At 42.2% G+C, this 18,449-nt stretch overlaps 1 long non-coding RNA gene across 1 annotated transcript; it reads right to left on the bottom strand.

The window, feature by feature from the left end:
* Nucleotides 1-7,891: 7,891 nt before the first annotated feature.
* Nucleotides 7,892-11,122, bottom strand: LOC127010280 (uncharacterized). Its single transcript, XR_007763014.1, has 2 exons — nucleotides 10,283-11,122; nucleotides 7,892-8,096 (listed from the first exon to the last, which is right to left on the bottom strand). It is a non-coding gene; the product is annotated as an uncharacterized LOC127010280 (long non-coding RNA).
* Nucleotides 11,123-18,449: the final 7,327 nt, after the last annotated feature.

The raw sequence follows: 18,449 nt of genomic DNA, 5'->3' as shown, positions 1-18,449 counted from the left end.
AAGGCTCAGTAGGCCATGGCGACCAGACTTGGGCTGCTCCGCCGGCAGTGTCGCCTGTGGGGCAGGAGGCGTGGCCTGGTTGTGTTGCTGATGGTATTGGTGTGCATGGTGTTTGCCTCCTCCTATGTCCGGAGGCTGCGCGGGCAGGGGCGTGGCAATGAAACGCCCCCGTGCATCGTGACGCAGGAGCAGCGGCACGAGCTGTACCCGCTGCTAGCTGCTGTCTCGTCGCTCCTCACTCGGCTCTCCATCACTCACTTCCTGTGCTTCGATTCACTGTGGGGCGCCGTGCAGGAGTCCGGTCCGCTGCCCTGGGACCCCCACGCCCACCTCTGCGCCCTCAACGAGAAAGTATCGCGCCACGACGAGGCGGAGCTGCTGCGGGCGTTCCGGCGCCGCAACCTACTACTGGAGTACAGCTCGGCCGAGGGCCAGTACACTGTCAGAAACTCTTCCGCCGCCCGAACCACCTTCGAGGCGCCGACTGTGCGGGTGGTGCTGTTCGAGGAGGACGAGCGGGTGCAAATGTTGCGTCGTGTCGGGTGGCGCCGTCGCCTGCTGCCTCCAGATTGTGACGCCCACCCCAGCCTCCAGTGCTTCCCGCCCAACCTGGCAGCCCCGCCCTTGCCCTTGAGGCCCTTCGGCCCCCTCAGCCTCCCCGCCCCCCGAGAAGACATAGACCTGCTCAAGTTCCATTACCCTGAGACATGGTGGCGACCCCTGCAGCCCCACTGCTGAGCGGGAAGACGTGTCTGTGTGTGTGTTTGTGTTTAACTGTGAATGTTTGCATAACGGGCTGCTGGCAGGAATGGCTGCGGCTGCCTGGACCTCCTGAAGGGCATTGATGAAGCATTATTCCAGGGGATGTATAGAGTGAATACAGGTGAAAATAATAAACAGGGCGACGAACGTTATTCAAGAGAATAGTAATCCCTTCCATTATGGGTTAAATAAGGTTAGTAACTTGGTTCGTGGTCGGAATCAACGGTGGCCATAGACGCTTCCGGTGGAGATTATAAGGTCGAACGTTGAACCTTCCAACCACATGAATATTAATGAAAATGAGCCAGCGCTGGTCTAAAGTAGGCGAATATTTAGAAGTGTCATGGAAGTTTTTTTTTTTTTTTTTTAAGCAGCTAGCGGATGTAGTTTAGTTGCCAGGCCTGTTATCATTTTTTTACTAATTATATTAGAATTATAACAGCATCGACTGGTTCAACCAACCCCCGATTCAATAAAACTGGCACCAGCTTCTTTACGTCACGCTGCTTTGCAGTCATTAAGAAGGTCATACTAACTGTGTATACAACTGTTAGCAAGTGGACAGTCAACTAACAAAATGACAATCCAAAAATATTGTTGTGGAAGTCAGGGCAGACTGAGAACTGACAGGCGGATAGATGGATTAGAACATTTGCGGGAGCAGTATATGGAGTTATCAGAGATATATGAAAAACGTTTGGAAGCCTTTTTTTTGTACGCAACTTTTTTTATAATTACCGATGATGACCTTTAAATAAAAGGGTAGGGCAAATTGTGGTAATACATATATTTTAACGCTGTACGTAATGGATAGTCTTCGGGCACCTCAGTGTGGCCAGACAGGAAGACGAATTAAAAAGAGCGAAGGGCATAACAATATCACCCATCACCTTATATCCCATTGTGTTACTGGAGACCTGAGTATTAAAAAAAAATAACTCAATTTTTTTGATTGACTATGACAGTCCCCCTGATAGTACTTCTTCCTAACAATTTATAAACCTGAGGTGCGTAAAGTGACGTGCCAAAATAATCATAAACGTCAATCTAAGTGATTCAGGTATACAGTATGTGCTCTATGGTGATGAGATGGAGGTCACTTAAAATTGACGTTTACGATTATTTTGGCACGTCACTTTAATTGTTAGGAAGAAGTACTACCAGGGGGACTGTCATAGTCAATAAAAAAAAGCGATTTTTTTTTCAATACTGAGGTCTCCAGTAACACAGCTGAAGGTTCACAGAGTTATCCGATAGTATTATAGCATCATGAATCAATCCGGTATTAACCCCTTAGGTCTAATTATTGTAGAATATTCGCCCATATTTGAGTTTACTTCGCGCTCATATAATAATCCCTCCATCAGCATGACCTTTAGAATTTACCGGTAGTGGATAATAAGGAACAGGCTTCTTGTTTAATAAATGCGAGCTCATTATTTGAATCAATCTATCTCTCTATCTATCTTATTTAGTACGTAAACTAAAAACTTGTATTTTGAGGTGATTATTACAACAAATTCGGCTTCATTTAAATTCATTCTACCCCACAGTCCGCGAGTTTATTAATTTAGGACCGGATCACTGCGCACTTGGACAGCTTGGATAACCTAATATATTTACTTGCTTGAACATAACTCTACCTATAGCTACTGACCCAGGGAAATAATTACTTTGCTGCCAGTTTTGTTCTGAACACGGTGCAAGCACTGAACGTGTGTGTGTGTGTGTGTGTGTGTGTCTTCGCTGAATAGGCCTACAACGTTCTGTTGAATTCATTTATCATTGTCACCTCATGTCATTTTGCTTTCCCTGTTTTTTTTTTTTTTTTTTTTTTTTTTTTTTTTTTTTTTTTCCTCACGTGTCTGTATAGCCTACACATGGGTTCACCCTGACAATCGGTTCTGTCATAATGAGCTATCTATTCCCTTCAAGCTTCCAGTGCGCCTTCGTCGATCAGTAAAGAGCGTGGAGCAGAGTCGCTTATCAGGCTATCACTGTAATGAATAAATGCTTTCCATGAAACTCTCTTTCCGTGTCCTGCATGCTTTCAGTGGAAGGAAGTGAGTAGTAAGTCAGTGCTCTTCAACTAGACTCATTGCTCTCGACTAACAAGTGGGCAGCGCAGTGCAGGTGAGAGAGAGAGAGAGAGAGAGAGAGAGAGAGAGAGATCACCAGCAATCACTGTACGTGAGTTTGTCACGGGATAACTCTTGGCAGACGGTGACCGATGTCTCACGAGTAAAATCACCCACTGGCATCTTTTGGTATTTTCGACCAAAAATTGTGCTCGTGTGACACTGACACCTTCAGAGATATTTGATGAGCTGCTTTGAGTGGAGCTGGTCGCATAGACCATGACACGCCAGAAATGTGCTTTTGTTGATGTTTACCCAGCTTTGGGGCAGTAAAGGAAGCAGCCCAAGGGCAAAAAATAAACAAAAATAATAATGAGAAGAAAAGCCCACTAATCACTTCCCCTATAAATATCTCTAGAGGCTGTGACTCCACAGCCTAACTAGCCCCATAAAAAAACACCCAACAACAACCCTATAAATATTTTTTTAAAAATCAGGTAAGAGTAGCGTAAAAGATATATCGATACTCTCCTCTAGCTATAGGCTTTGGCATCCATTTCTGAGGCTCTTATTATTTCCTCTACATACAGGTAATGTTTCTTAAGATAAAGTGTATGACTGTGATGTCCTTTGAAACATCCCTTGCCTCGACAAACTTTAAATTCACTTTGGAGTAAGAAGGACCACCACAACTCCACAAATCTGTCAATATATAATGGTTGATTTCTTTCAAGACAACTGACCTTCATCACTGCAGCTTCTTGTGGTAGTTTTGGAGCCTGGCCCTGGTGTGGATCGTTTTCAGGTCCCTGACACCGTGGAGGTCACTGACGCAACACCTGACATTAGTAAACACTGAACTGACCGCCCTCTTTGTCTTTATCCCGTATCTCCATTTAACACACTCGACGATGTATATGAAGATTTAGATGGGATGGTTGATTTTATTACTCATTAGTATTGTTGATATTATCAGTTACGTATATATTTTTTTCCTTAACACTATCAATATACACAACCATTATGGGGAATTCCTGGTTTGTCAGGTATTTAACTATTGTCGTATACCTAATGCCCGGGCAATAAGACATGAACATAAGGACATTAGGCAAGAAATGAAAGAAATAATCTGACTGGAGTTTAGCAGGGCACGAGGTAATCTTTGGTAATCTTACAGAACTTACTGGTTATTGTTAGGACCTTATTAGTGAGCCTCTGTTCAATATTATGACCTTGGTATTATATGCAATATAACCTAGTGTGTGAAGGACGTTTCTATTGTGTTATGCTGAGGAAGACATTCTGTGCTATGCCTAGAAAATAATAAAAAAAAATGGATGAAACTTTTTTTGGCAAGTTTATTATACGCTTTGAATTATTTTTAAAACTCATCACAGATCAGTACAGTTTCCTCTCACATCAAGGGGAGCTATTTAAGGTTTCTCCTGCTGAGATATATTATTACTACAATGTTCATGTTCACCAATATAACATTACCACAGATATAGCCCTCTTGCTGAACCCATTAATTTCACTCCTTAATTTCAACAATATGTATAATGCAAGTTTGTTTTTGTTCACTGAAGTTTTATTCAATTGGCATCAAATATGAAAATGCTCCTCTTGGCTTTGTAAATTTTGGGTCTGTGGGCAGGGTTTAACCCCTTGACTGTGGATTTCCTACAAGACCTCACCAAGCTACAGAAATGTAACAAAAAGTGGCTGCTACAATTCAATGAAGAAAAATTTAAAGTCCTGCACCTTGGGAGGGCATATCCAGCATACCAATACCACATGGAAAACACTCCGCTATCAACCACAGAGGCAGAGAAAGACCTAGGACTATGTTACCAGGCTACCAGTGAAAGCCAAATCCATGCCAATTACAGCAGATGGGTTAAAATAAAGCTCCAGTAACAGATACAGCCAGTGTTGGTATAGATTGTACAATTGTGCTATAGATAGGTTTAATAAATTACCTAGAAATAATTTTAAATTCTTTATTTTGTACACTTACTTTCCTGTTGCTGGGCAAAATAAACATTATTATGATCATATAAGTGGCAGCCTATACCTGTGCCACAGAGGGCATCATTGAGATCATACAAGGGTAGGCGGTGGCTGAGTGGTAGCGTGCTGGGCCCACATTCACCTTGTGATGGACGACGCGGGTTCGAATTCCCACGCTACCACCTCGGATTTTTCAGTCACCGCCGAGTGGCTTAAAACTACCCATATGCTGTCCTGAAGACCACCCATCAACCCGGACTCTAGAGGAAACCGTCCAAGTGTATCAAGAACGAGTTCCGGGGGTCAGCGCCACTATAAACAACTGTCTGTGCCATGACGGGCTGGGGCCGACTAACATCCAGGCCCTTCAAGAGAGCCTACCAGTGCTATAGGCGTACACACACACACACACACACACACACACACACACACAAAAAAAAAAAAAAAAAAAAAAAAAAAAAAAATTGTATAGGTAAGACAAGACTCCAGCCTGGCAAAAACCACTGGCTGATTTAAGTACCAGCAAAGTTTCACCTCCCACCCTTTACTGTAATGTCACACTTGGACAATGTACCCAGATGTTCCCCTCATGAGAAGTTTATTGAACACCTTCCAGTAGTTCATCCTATCAAATCCCTTGCCAACATCCAGGAAGCAAAGATAGACAAGTGAGCCCCTAGATGTATAGTAATGAATGTTATCCTTCAATGACCACACACATCTCTGCATTGTGCCCCCTCTTATAACTCAACAGGCTGTGGTTATGTAAAGGCAACAGCCAGTGTATAGGTACAATAAGATCTTGCAACTAACAAGTACTAGGTACCAAAAAACTCTTGCAACTAACAAGTACTAGGTACCAAAAAACTCTTAAGATGTGAATTCATTAGATACAAATACATGAACAGATAGGGGAAATTATAACAAAAAGAATGGACCAAACCCCTATTTTGGCCCTACTTTTGCTCAATATTTAAGTTATTGGTGTAAATTCATCATATAATCATACATTTTTTCATTAAATTTCAGTTTCCTCATCAGATATGAATGTGGGTGTAGAATAACAGTCATTAGATGCAAATACTTTAGATGTGAACTCATTACATGCAAGATCTTACTATATAGATTATCTTAAGTCATAAAAACCTGTATATATAGTTTCAATCTATATAACTTAAGGAGAAAGTCTGCCGTGGATTAAAATTGCATCTATGGTCATGAATAATTTATATGTTGTATATATTAGTACCTTTGTTATCATATGAAAATTTCAAGCTGATCAGATGAAATGAAGAATTAAGAAAATTATTTTTCCATTGTTTTCATGAAAATTTTGAATTACTTTTTCTCAGCCGTTTTTTTACTGACTTACTTGTGACATGCATATCTGATAATTCATTGTTACTCTAACAATGTCACGATGTTTTTTTGGAAAATTGTTTTTGTTAATCTAAGTTTTTTTAATTGTTAAAAAAAATTGGATAATTTTCCCATATATTGAAACTATGCCGTTTTTATATATATATATATATATATATATATATATATATATATATATATATATATATATATATATATATATATATATATATATATATATATATATATATATATATATATATATATATATATATATATATATATATATATATATATATATATATATATATATATATATATATATATATATATATATATATATATACTATATTTGAGAAAAATGCGATTAAAGTTTTGCTAAAGTTCTTCGGCCCAGTGAGGGTACTATATTGTCAATGCTACTTTCACATGAATTTTATGGGATCAGTAATCACATATCAGTGAGTGCATAAAAGGATCAGGCACCTTGTCCCCCCTTATAAATGTATTAATCGCTCAAAGGCGAGGGTGTCAGGGCGTACCATGCCCCTCATTGTTGCAAGGTTCGATCAGTACTCTCCAGGTGCATAGCTATCGGTTGGAATTCCTTTGTCTGTCTTCCTCTTCTTTATTGTTTTCTTCGGTGTAATTTTTCTCATTTCTCTCATTTCTAATCCTTTTTCTATGTATTCATTTGTTCCATACACCTCCTGTAAGTTAATTAACTTGTTTCCCCTAAAGGTTGTGAAGGTCTTGGGTGGTGCATGGCAATAGTTATGTTTACAGTCCTCGCAACGAACATTGTATGATGTGCCCCATCTGTCACACACAGCCCAAGCTCTCAATTGTCCCTTGCACGTTTTGTTGCGGCAACATACTCCAGCAAACAAAGCCTCTAACTGGCTTTCTGTAATTATGAACTTACGTTCACATAATTTGTTCACGTCAGGAACACGGGAAGACATGAGTTGAGTACGTGTCAGATATGTGGGAATTTTGGGTGGCGGGTTGGCTGAGGTTGTGGGTGGAGGTGAGACAGCAGAGGTTGTGGGTTGAAGTGAGGCAGCTGAGGTTGGGATTTGAGCTGAAGCAGCAGAAGTAGAGGGTTGATGTGAGGCAGTGGGTTGAGGTGGGGCACCTAAGTGTGTAGGGTGAGGCATATCATGTGAGGCTGTCAGTAGCATAGTTGGAGGTTCATGACCTTGAACTGAGTGGTCTCTGCTGCCCCATCTGCTGCTTCTCGCTGCTGCTGCCCTCAGCCTAAGCTGCTTCTTGTGTTTTCTACTTATTGGCATACTTGAAGTACAACTCTAAACACCCATGGAAGTGAGAAAAGGGAAGGAGCAGAGCAATGTGCGTCCTGCCTCCGCTACGACTTCCCGGCTAGTAAGACACACGGCGCGGCAGCTGGCGGCGCATGCGAGTCATTCCCTCATTCCCCTGCGTCGCCCACACAAAGCGGTCAAGATACCAGATTCACTAAAATGCATTTATGTGATTATTTTAGATTATTCATTGAAAAAAATGGACAGTATTGTCTGCCAGCTAATGCGCCGCAGTCAGCGTGCCACGCCCACGCAGTAGCCAGTTAAATCTCCTCACTATTGGCATTTAAATTTATGTCTGACTGAAAAAATTCTACCATTCAAAAGCCAAAGGATAGGGTGTTGCCATAGAGCATACAAATCAATTTTTGTATTTTTTGAAAATTATTTTCATATTTTCACGGCAGACTCTCTCCTTATAACACTCATTATTCACAAGTGTTCAGGTGTGAAGCCCGTGATGGTTGGTGGTTATGCCTCAGATCAGCTGATGCGCCCCATACTCATCCTCGCCCCGCCCCACTGCAAGACGTGTGATGCTTGGAGGTGTCAGGTTTCTCTTCTGAAAATGAAAGGTGGAAAAAATGAGAAAATAGAAATTCACACCAATTTTTTTTTTACACCACTAAGGTCACACACACACACAAAAAAAAAAAAAAAAAAATAAATAAATAAATAAATAAATAAAAAATAATAAAAAATAAATAAATAAATAAAAAAGGCCCACAAAATCCCTAAAAGCATATCATTACTTCAGAAAACTACTGCATCATCCACCTAAGCATGATGAGGTCATACCTACTGTACCTTTTTTATAACACCCAAAATTGTTTTTCTGTCTGCCTCACTCTTACTCACCAATGGTTGCCCACATGTTAAAATGTCAAGGATTCTACTACACATGAGTTAGCAATGACTCAGGTGTTTGTAAACTCCTTATTGCTCTTCCACACTTAGAACTCCACTGCACCCTTCAGAGTACAGGGATGAAGAGATGTGGCTCTTAGCTAAGGTTTATCCCGAATTTACAACATCGGGGAATATTCACGAAAGTGTAGCCTACTAATTTTGAGATGGTGACTGCTTATTTATGAAAATATGATGCTGTTTATCATGGAGATAATATTTTTCTCCGGATATCACTAAATGATTGACTTTTCAATGCCTTTTGTGGACCCACCGCTGCAGCCGCAAAAAAGCTCACAGAGAGGTTCAACTTGGACAGCCGTGGGAAATCGAGGGTTTTGGGTGGGGGAGTGTATTTAAACTACTCCAACTGAACTTTACAAAGCCTCCTAACCAGGGGGAGCTGCGCCCCTGCAAGGAGGTATTTCTCGCAACACCGGCTGGACCGCCGCCAAAGGAGGCTACACTTTTGTGAATATTATCCACAACATTTACTTGACCCCACCAAATAGAGTAACCCAGCAGTGTTAGGGCTGTATGGAGACAAAAAGGAAACAAAGAAGAATTGTAAACCTAGCAAGTGTTCCAGATACAATGCTGGGAAAAAAAGGGCACAAATACTTGAATAAGTGCACAGAAAAGCAATGACAATAAGTAATTCAAGCAACAAACTGAAAATTATAGTGTGATAATGCATTGCAGTGAGCAAAGTTGTTATACAGTACCATTGAAAAGCAAAGTGTGAATAAAGAGAAGACCAAGAGGAGGAGGACCCAAGAAGCGATACAGAGCGTTACAGGTCAAAAAAAGAAGCCCGGTCACCATGTAAATAACTATTAACATTACCACCAATAATATGGATTCATAATGTAATCCAACACCACCAAGACACCCAACCACCTAACTGATTAACCTAGTCACAATGTTATTATTGAAAAATTACACCAAACTCACTTGGGTAGTTTAGATTTTAATGGGCAAGGTTTAGTTTGATTAATATGCTCGTTTCCTAATTTATTAACTAATCTTCTGTGGTCATATGTCCTCTACTAACCTTTAAACCTCTTGGAAAACCATGGAGAATAGTAAATTTGGGTATCATTGGAGTGAAAGGACATTTACATTGGGGTATGCTTGGGGTATCCCTGGGTTAGAAAGTCTACATCTGGGGACCATTGAGGTATAAACGTCAAATTCTAGTAATGAGATATTGGGCTAAAAAGGACTATACTGAGGTGCAGAAAGGCATCACTGGGGTAAAAAGACGTCTACATTAGGGATCATTTGGGAGGGAAGTTGGATGTAATGCATCATCTCCTGAATCTACCACCAGGCTAGTCTGAATGCACCAAATTTATAGTCCGAATGTAGTAATAAATGGAAGTCTCGTTCACCAGTGTGTTACCAAGAGTGGAAAAAGTTGGAAAGTTTCGTTTAGTCGGCGCAACATCTGTGGTCATATGCCGGAGAAGGGAACAGATCCCAGGAGACGGGACACAACCCCCGATTTATACCCGGTACCCATTCACTGCTGGGGCGTAGGGTATCGTAAAAGACGCCCAAATTTTTCCACTCCGGGAATCGAACCCGGGCTCTCTCGGTTGTGAGCCGAGTGTGCTAACCACTGCACCACGAAACCCCCTTTACCAAGAGTGTAACAGTAAATTAATACAAGCATTTGGGAGTTTCTTGTTCATTGGGGTGACCACGTGCTGCTGTCCACCCCTGAATGCCTCGCTCTCACTCCTCGAAATCAAGGTAGGATTCTGACAAATCTTGCACATCTCGGGGCTCACATGGCTTCATTTGTGTTACATTTGTGGCTACTGGAACATATCTTACCCATCAGAGGAGCCAGCGGCAGTGGGGAGGGAGGAACAGACACAAGTACACCCAGCATCCCCGCCAAGATGCTCCGAGCGAGTGGCCGAGGGAAGAGCAGGGAGAGGCAGCGTTGCCAGACGTGTAGCTGAAAATGGACAGACTCATCCCGAAAAAAGGACAGAAAAGGACAAACATATATATTAATTTCCTTTTGCCTATTGATCGTTTATTAATATGGTACATATATGTTTTTTCTTTAAATTTCTTTAACAGTCACCCCCTCACTCTTCAGTCAGCAGATTTTATTAAAAATAATAGGCTATGTTAATGATTAACAACACAAGTTATGCAGCAGGAGTATAATTTTTGGGAAACAAAGCTATGAACAGAATTTTACTTTACATGTTTCAATACTGAATTGACAGAATTTCTTCATAGGAGTCCACTTCATTATCCTCGTCGCCATCAGGTACTGCTGACGTGGTAGCAGAAGCAGATCCTGATGCACTACATTCTCCAATACCTTCCTTTCTGTACATGTTGCTGTTGAATAGGGCAGCATTTTGTTGCTTACTGTAAAACTTTGGTAGCAGTTTCCTCGATCTGTGTAGGTGTGTTCTGACTCTTAGGATGGCCTCAAGAGATCCTGAACTGAGTTTGTTTCTTGCTTTAGTTTTAACATTAACATGAAAGTGATGCGTCCTGGACGTGTTCGACCGGTGCTACACCCGCCAGTACACGTACCTGCAACATTATTATATGTGATTTATTGCTGAATAATCCTTATTGAAATTTATATTTATGAACCTAGCATGGATTTTAGAAATAGGACAGAAAAGGACAGTTTTAAGGTTGTCCTTTTTTCATGAAAACTTGCGGACAGTTGGATCTCAAATAGGACAGACTGTCCTTAAAAGGACAGACCTGGCAAACCTGAGAGGTGGAGAGCAACGTTGCCAGATCATCGTACTCAGAGCATGGTATTTATCGGTTTCTGACGCCTAACTATTGCCAAGAAACATCAGGAATTAACTATTTTAACGATAATTATAAATAACATGAGGCTGAGAGATAGGAAAAGATTGATTGATAGTTTATTATTGCAGGCAAACAACAAGGGAGAAAGGAGAAACATGCCATCCCAAACCCCAGGCAGGGCAGAATGTGATTATACAACTAGTAATACATGTGGAGGCATCACGTACCATGAAACTAAAAGGATACAATGGTAGGAATGAATGCACAACAAGGGAGGGGGGATTTAACAACGAGAGTACCTACGGCGTGCATCATGTGTGGAGACGAGCTGGAACACATGTATTAATAGTTGTATAATCACACTCTGTCCTGCCTGGGGGTTGGGATGGCATGTTCCTCCCTTCTCCCTTGTTGTTTACCTGCAACAATAAACTATCAATCAATCAATCAATCAATCACTTCATCTTGCAGTTGCACTGCCCGATAGGGGTGGGCAGGTACCGGTACCAGTACCGGTACTAACGGTACCAGCTAAACGGTACGGTACCGGTACCAGATTGCTCGGTACCGGTACCAGTTGCTCGGATTTATTTATTGGATTTATTGATAATTCTTCATGTCCGATTTTTTTTTTAGGTTGCTACTAAATATTGTTATTGTTATTAGACTATGATCGAGTACATCCATAATAACTATACATGCTATTTTTTTATCGAAAAAATAAATATTCACTTCATTCAGAGAGAGAGAGAGAGAGAGAGAGAGAGAGAGAGAGAGAGAGAGAGAGAGAGAGAGAGAGAGAGAGAGAGAGAGAGAGAGATTTACATAGATTTACATAGAAAATCAGACCACACAGACCCCATGGTCCAGACTAGGTGGTCTGTCCTTAAACCTAAGTGATTTTACATTAATCAGAAGGCTCCTAAACGTTGCATTTCTACTCTAGTTGATATTAAGTTGAAGGAGAGAGAGAGAGAGAGAGAGTTTTCTTTACAGGAAATTTATTTGGGAATTTCATCAGAAGTCATTAAGAAAAAAAAAACTCCTTCGGGTACCGGTACCGGTACTAACGATACTTGAGTTTTCGGTACCGGTACTACCGGTACTCAAATTAACGGTACTTGCCCATCCCTACCTATCAGGCTAGTCGTCACTACAAATGTGCAAAACTTTGTTGCCTTGGCCCACAAAGGGATAACCACGCCCTCAGAGCTGTTATTTTCGCTGCAAGTCCTAATTTATGTTTTTTTGCATCTCGTATGTAATATTGTCAGGGTGTATCGTAAGCTCTCGCTTCAAAAACGTGCCAATTAGCGAGATGTAAGTTATTTCGGTGACGCAGCGATGCGCGGCGAAGGTGTTGCCGTATAACACGATCACCACCGAGGCTCTGGTGCTGGAAAAGGAGTGTGACCACACATTTTTAATTTGGTTGATTTATATTCAGATATTATGCTTGTGAGAAGAGAAGGAAGCCATAATACCAAAAGTTTTCAGATATTTCTTATAGTTCTCCTTTTATTTTTTCCCCTTTAAATATTGAGAGGATACTTTGTCCTTATATAAATGTTTTGTAGAAGATATAATCTTGTTTATTAGCCAAACTTAAGTTATATTAATATTATGGCGAGTATTATGAGTGTCCGTACCATATCCCACCTCCCTGGCCGAACCATCACCACGGGCGGGGATGATTCGGACGATTTAGAAACTTGTCTTTTACCACCTACATCTGAAAACTGGAAATAGCTACGAGTGTCATATTAGCAGCCAAAAGAGCCAAAGGATGGAGGAACATTTTGAGATCAACAAAATTACACTACTACTTAAACTTCTTTTTCTAAAAATATTTTTCTAAAAAGTATCTGAATCATACCGGCTCTCCCACCCACTCCAGTCCGGCCTGAACCGAAACACCTCTGCAATGAGATGGGAGAGATAACACTGTAATGGCATACCCCGGCAATAGTTGATACATTGTAACCTTATTTGTGATGTGTCGTGTCCTGCCAGTGATCCTTTGTGGTTTACCTTTCTTGCCCCAACATTCCTGATTGTGATTGGTTACTTTTAATTCGTTCTTGTGTTTCTTAGTCGGCACATTGTACCTCCTCGCAGCTCATTTTTTTTATCCTCATTTAGAGAATCTGGAGTTCAGGTGGTCTTTAGGACAGCATGTGGGTAGTCAGCTTGATTGATTCATTGATAGTATATTGTTGCAAGTAAACAACAAAGGAGAAGGGAGGAGCATGCCATCCCAACCCCCAGGCAGTGCAGCTTGTTTGTATACATTTTAAGAGTTCAATTCCTTCATTTTCCTTTGATTTATCCCATTTTTTATTATCGTTTTGTATCCATTCTCAGTTTTTAGTAGTTTCACGGGGAGGGGGGGGGGGAGGCTAATGATATTTGTTTGTTATGGTTGTGTGGTGAATAATTGATTGATTGATTGATAGTTTATTGTTGCAAGTAAACAACAAAGGAGAAGGGAGGAAGTAGTTTGTGTATGTTTGGTGGTTCGCTCCCGCTCATGTGTTTCGTTCCCTCTGGATGGCTCGTTTCGGATTCGCTTAGCACGTCTCGGTTTATTTCCCTCAGAAGGTGACGTTAGGTAGCTGATTCAGAGCTTCAAGCTTTCGCTGTCTGTCTTTTCTCTAGACAACACCTCCAACCTCTTTCCTTCCGTGTGTCTGGGTGGAAATTGCTGTGTGGGTGGGTGTGTTAGTGCCCCGTCTTTTACTGTGGGTGTGTGTTATGGGCCCATCTATACTGTGAGGGTGTGGGTGATAGTGGCCCATCTATATTGTGTGGGTGTGGGTGTGGTGGGCCCTGGTGTTTTTTTTTTTTGTGGTGGGGCCTGGTGTTTTTTTTTTTGGTGGGCCCTTTTTTTTTTTTTTTTTTGGTGAGCCCTGGTGGGTTTTTCTGGTGGGACCTGGTGTGTGTTTTTTGTGGGGCCTGGTGTTTTTTTGTGGGGCCTGGTGTTTTTTTGGTGGGACCTGGTGTCTTTTTTGTGGGGCCTTGTGTTTTTTTGTGGGGCTTAGTGTTTTCTTGGTGGGGCCTGGTGTTTTTTTTTTTGGTAGGGCCTTGTGTTTTTTTGGTGGGGCCTGGTGTTTTTTTTTTTGGTGGGGCCTGGTGTTTTTTTGGTGGGGCCTGGTGTTTTTTTTTTTGGTGGGGCCTGGTTTTTTTTTTTTTGGTAGTGGCTTTTTTTTTGGGTGGGACCTGGTGTTTTTTTTGTGCGGCCTTGTGTTTTTTGGTGGGGCCTGGTGTTTTTTTTGGTAGGACTTTTTTTTTTTTTTTTGGTGGGGACTGGTGTTTTTTGTGGGACCTGGTGAGTTTTTTGGGGGGACCTGGTGTGTTTTTTGGTGGGCCCTGGTGGGTTTTTTTTGGTGGGACCTGGTGTTTTTTTTTGGTGGGGCCTGGTGTTTTTTTTTTGGTGGGGCCTGGTGGGTTTTTTTTGGTGGGGCCTGGTGGGTTTTTTTTTTATGGGGCCTGTTTTTTTTTTTTGTGGGGCCTGGTGTTTTTTTTTTGGTGGGGCCTTGTGTGTTTTTTTGTGGGACCTGGTGTCTATTTTTGTGGGGCCTGGTGTTTTTTTTGTGGGGCCTGGTGTTTTTTTTTTTGGTGGGGCCTGGTGTTTTTTTTTGGTGGGGCCTGGTGTTTTTTTTGGTGGGGCCTGGTGTTTTTTTTTGTGGGACCTGTTTTTTTTGTGGGGCCTGGTGTTTTTTTTTGGTGGGGCCTGGTGGTTTTTTTTGGTGGGGCCTGGTGTTTTTTTTTTTGGTGGGGCCTGGTATGGTTAATGTTTATAATGATGCCATCTTAGTTGGCACATTCTACCTCCCCGCAGCTCATTTTTTTATCCTTATATAGAGAGAATCTGGAGTCTGGGTTGATAGGTGGTTTTTAGGACAACATGTGGGTGGTCTTAGGCCATGCGCCGATGACTTATGGTGGTGGTACGTAGTGATGGTGGTGGTACGTGATAGTGATGGTGGTGGTACGTGATAGTGGTGGTGGTGGTACGTGATAGTGGTGGTGGTGGTGGTGGTACGTGATAGTGGTGGTGGTGGTGGTGGTGGTACGTGATAGGTGGTGGTGGTGGTGGTGGTGGTGGTACGTGATAGTGGTGGTGGTGGTGGTGGTGGTGGTACGTGATAGTGGTGGTGGTGGTGGTGGTACGTGATCGTGGTGGTGGTGGTGGTACGTGATAGTGGTGGTGGTACGTGATGGTGGTGGTGGTACGTGATGGTGGTGGTGGTACGTGATAGTGGTGGTGGTACGTGATAGTGGTGGTGGTGGTGGTGGTGGTGGTACGTGATGGTGGTGGTGGTGCCCTTGCCTTGCCTTGCCTTTCCCTTGCACTCAAAAATTTTCTTGATATGTTACTGGGGAAAAAAGATCTGAATATGTAGTGAAAGTTGAGTGAAAAGTGTAATAGTGGAAAATAGCAAAAGCGCATAGGCAGGCAAATCAGGGAAAGAAAAGGACAGTTCTAAGTTCAGGATGAATGCTTAAGCCTTGCCTTGCCTTGCCCTTGCCTTGACTTAATTGCCTTGCCTTGCCTTAGACTTAATTGCCTTAATTGCCTTGCCTTGCCCAGCCCTTCCCTTGCCCTCTCCTGCCTTGGCTGCCAGCCTTGTGCGTCTCGCCTTCTTGGCTGGCTGGCCTTGTGCGTTCCCTGACCTTGCCTTCTTGGCTGGCCAGCCCTGTGCGTCTCGTCTTCTTGGCTGGCCATATATAGCCCTGTGCGTTGGTCTCCCTTGCCTTGTCCTTCCCTTGCCCTGACCTTCCCTTGTCCTGCCCTTCCCTTCCCTTGCCCAGCCCTTCCCTTGCCCTGCCCTTCCCTTGCCTTGTCCTGCCTTGGCTGCCAGCCCTGTGCGTCTCGTCTTCTTGGCTGGCTGGCCCTGTGCGTTCCCTGACCTTGCCTTCTTGGCTGGCCAGCCCTGTGCGTCTCGTCTTCTTGGCTGGCCATATATAGCCCTGTGCGTTGGTCTCCCTTGCCTTGTCCTTCCCTTGCCCTGACCTTCCCTTGCCCTGCCCTTCCCTTGCCTTGCCCTGCCCTTCCCTTGCCTTGCCCTGCCCTTCCCTTGCCTTCTCTTGCCTTGCCTTGCCCTTTATTCACTTGTAATACTGAGCACTTCATCCTGAACTTAGGTTTTCTGTCCATTTCTTTCCCTGATTTGCCTACCTATGCGCTTTTGCTATTTTCCATTATTACATTTTTCACTCAACTTTCACTACATGCTCAGATCTTTTTTTGCAGCAACATGCCAAGAAAATTTTTGTGTGAGGTATTAATTTCACTGCTTCCTCTTTACATCCTTATGGTCCTAACACGGTACTTATTCCTCCGTCTTCCTCCTCCACTCTGCTATGCCACTCCTCTTCCCCAGTGATCTCCACCACAGATGCTAATAGCCTTTGCCTCTCCTCTTCATACCCGTCACAGGCCACTATCAGGTGCTCTTTTTGTTTCTTTTTCCCCTATACAAACACTGCAGTTTTTGTCCTCATCTCTGCTTCTCTCCTTTACTTGTTGTTCCAGTCCTTGCCTTGAACAGCAGCTTATTCCCCCAGTCTCCCTGGTACCAATTCCCTGGCCTCTGGGTTATACGTCTTACGACAAGTTACCAAGGAATATTAAGGTACATGGGAATATATAAAAGAATCGACTAAACTATACATAAGAATGGAGTAGAAAGGTTCTGACGTATATGTATATATCTAAGTGTTGTAAGGAATATTTTTAAAACTTAAAGTACCAGGTTATATTTTAATGCATGTACGTACTACGCGATATGTTTACGCATCTATGAAGTCTCGGGTTATATATTTGTAAGTGTGCACTGTTGCTCCGGCTATCGCAACCCTTACTTATGCTACCCATGTACTGCCCAGACCTTTAATATACCCCAACTTCAGCATCTCCATTTAAGAGAAGCACTGGGGGGCAGCATGGGCCAGGCAAAAGTCGTAGGAACTGGCACGCGCTATAGATAAAATCTGCTTTGTGTTGTTGCTCCTCGTACTGTGCCAATGACACACGGTACCAAACACCCCGTTATACAGTGTCTGCAGTAGGGGTTATGTGATGATTTCTATACGCAAGTAAATATACGTAACGAAAAAAGGTTGATTAAAATGCTTTGTTTCCTTAGGGATGATTCTTGATGACCTATGATTGTAGGTCTGCAGGAAGGGTTATACGTGATGATTTCTATACATAAACTAATATACATAACAGGAAAATGAAGAATGAGATGTTTGTATAAGGTCAAAAGGGCTGATTCTCGATGATGTGTGTCTGTGTTGCATTTTCCCATATATACACTCCAAGCTTACATGAAGAGCTATACGTACTGAAATTTATAAAATCAGTTATACATAAAAGGAAAATGATGAATATTCATCAAGAAGTTTGTATAGGGTCAAAAGGGCTGATTCTCGACGATGTATGTCTGTATTGCTTTCTTTTATACGCTTCTTGGCTTGTAGGAAGGGCTATAGCTACGCACCGAAATTTATACACGAGCAATTATACTTATATTTGTAAGTATATGTACGATGCGACATTTTAAGCGTACGTTACTGGGTTATATTTGTAAGTATATGTATGAAGCGATATATTTACGTATGTTTAGGTGGTATAGTTTAAGCAAAAGGTACTGGGTTTATATTTCTAAGTGTGTGTACTAAACTATATACCTAACTTCCTCTTCGACTATTCACATTAACCTTTTTGCTGCTGCTGCTGCTGCTATTAACAACTATGTATGGTTTCTGCATGACAATATTTGCTGCTACGGCTATTTACAATTTCTACGGATTTTGGGTATTGCAACAAACCCATACACTGTTGATCGAAACAACCCCGCAAGCTTTTGTTACAACACCGCGCACTTTCGTTACAACCACGTATGCTTTCAAAACAATTCTGTACCCTTTTGTTACAACCCCATGTGCTTTTATAACAATGTGCACTCTTTCGTAACAATTAATTTCCTGACCAAATAAGAGGATTAGGCCTACGGGGGACACCTCTTGAAAAAAAAAACGCGCCAAGACTTTTACCTCAAATCAAGGTGGTGTGGAAATAAAGTCAACACACGAACACACACACAGTACCATACACCCCGTTATACAGTGTCTCCGCCATACGAAGACACATATACGGTTGAGAGGGCTGATCCTTGATGTATGGTTGAATGTCTGC

This window comes from Eriocheir sinensis, chromosome 43, assembly GCF_024679095.1.
Source record: "Eriocheir sinensis breed Jianghai 21 chromosome 43, ASM2467909v1, whole genome shotgun sequence".
Classification (NCBI taxonomy): domain Eukaryota; kingdom Metazoa; phylum Arthropoda; class Malacostraca; order Decapoda; family Varunidae; genus Eriocheir; species Eriocheir sinensis.
Note: the sequence above shows the minus strand (reverse complement) of the source record. Positions and strands in the feature narration are given on the sequence as shown.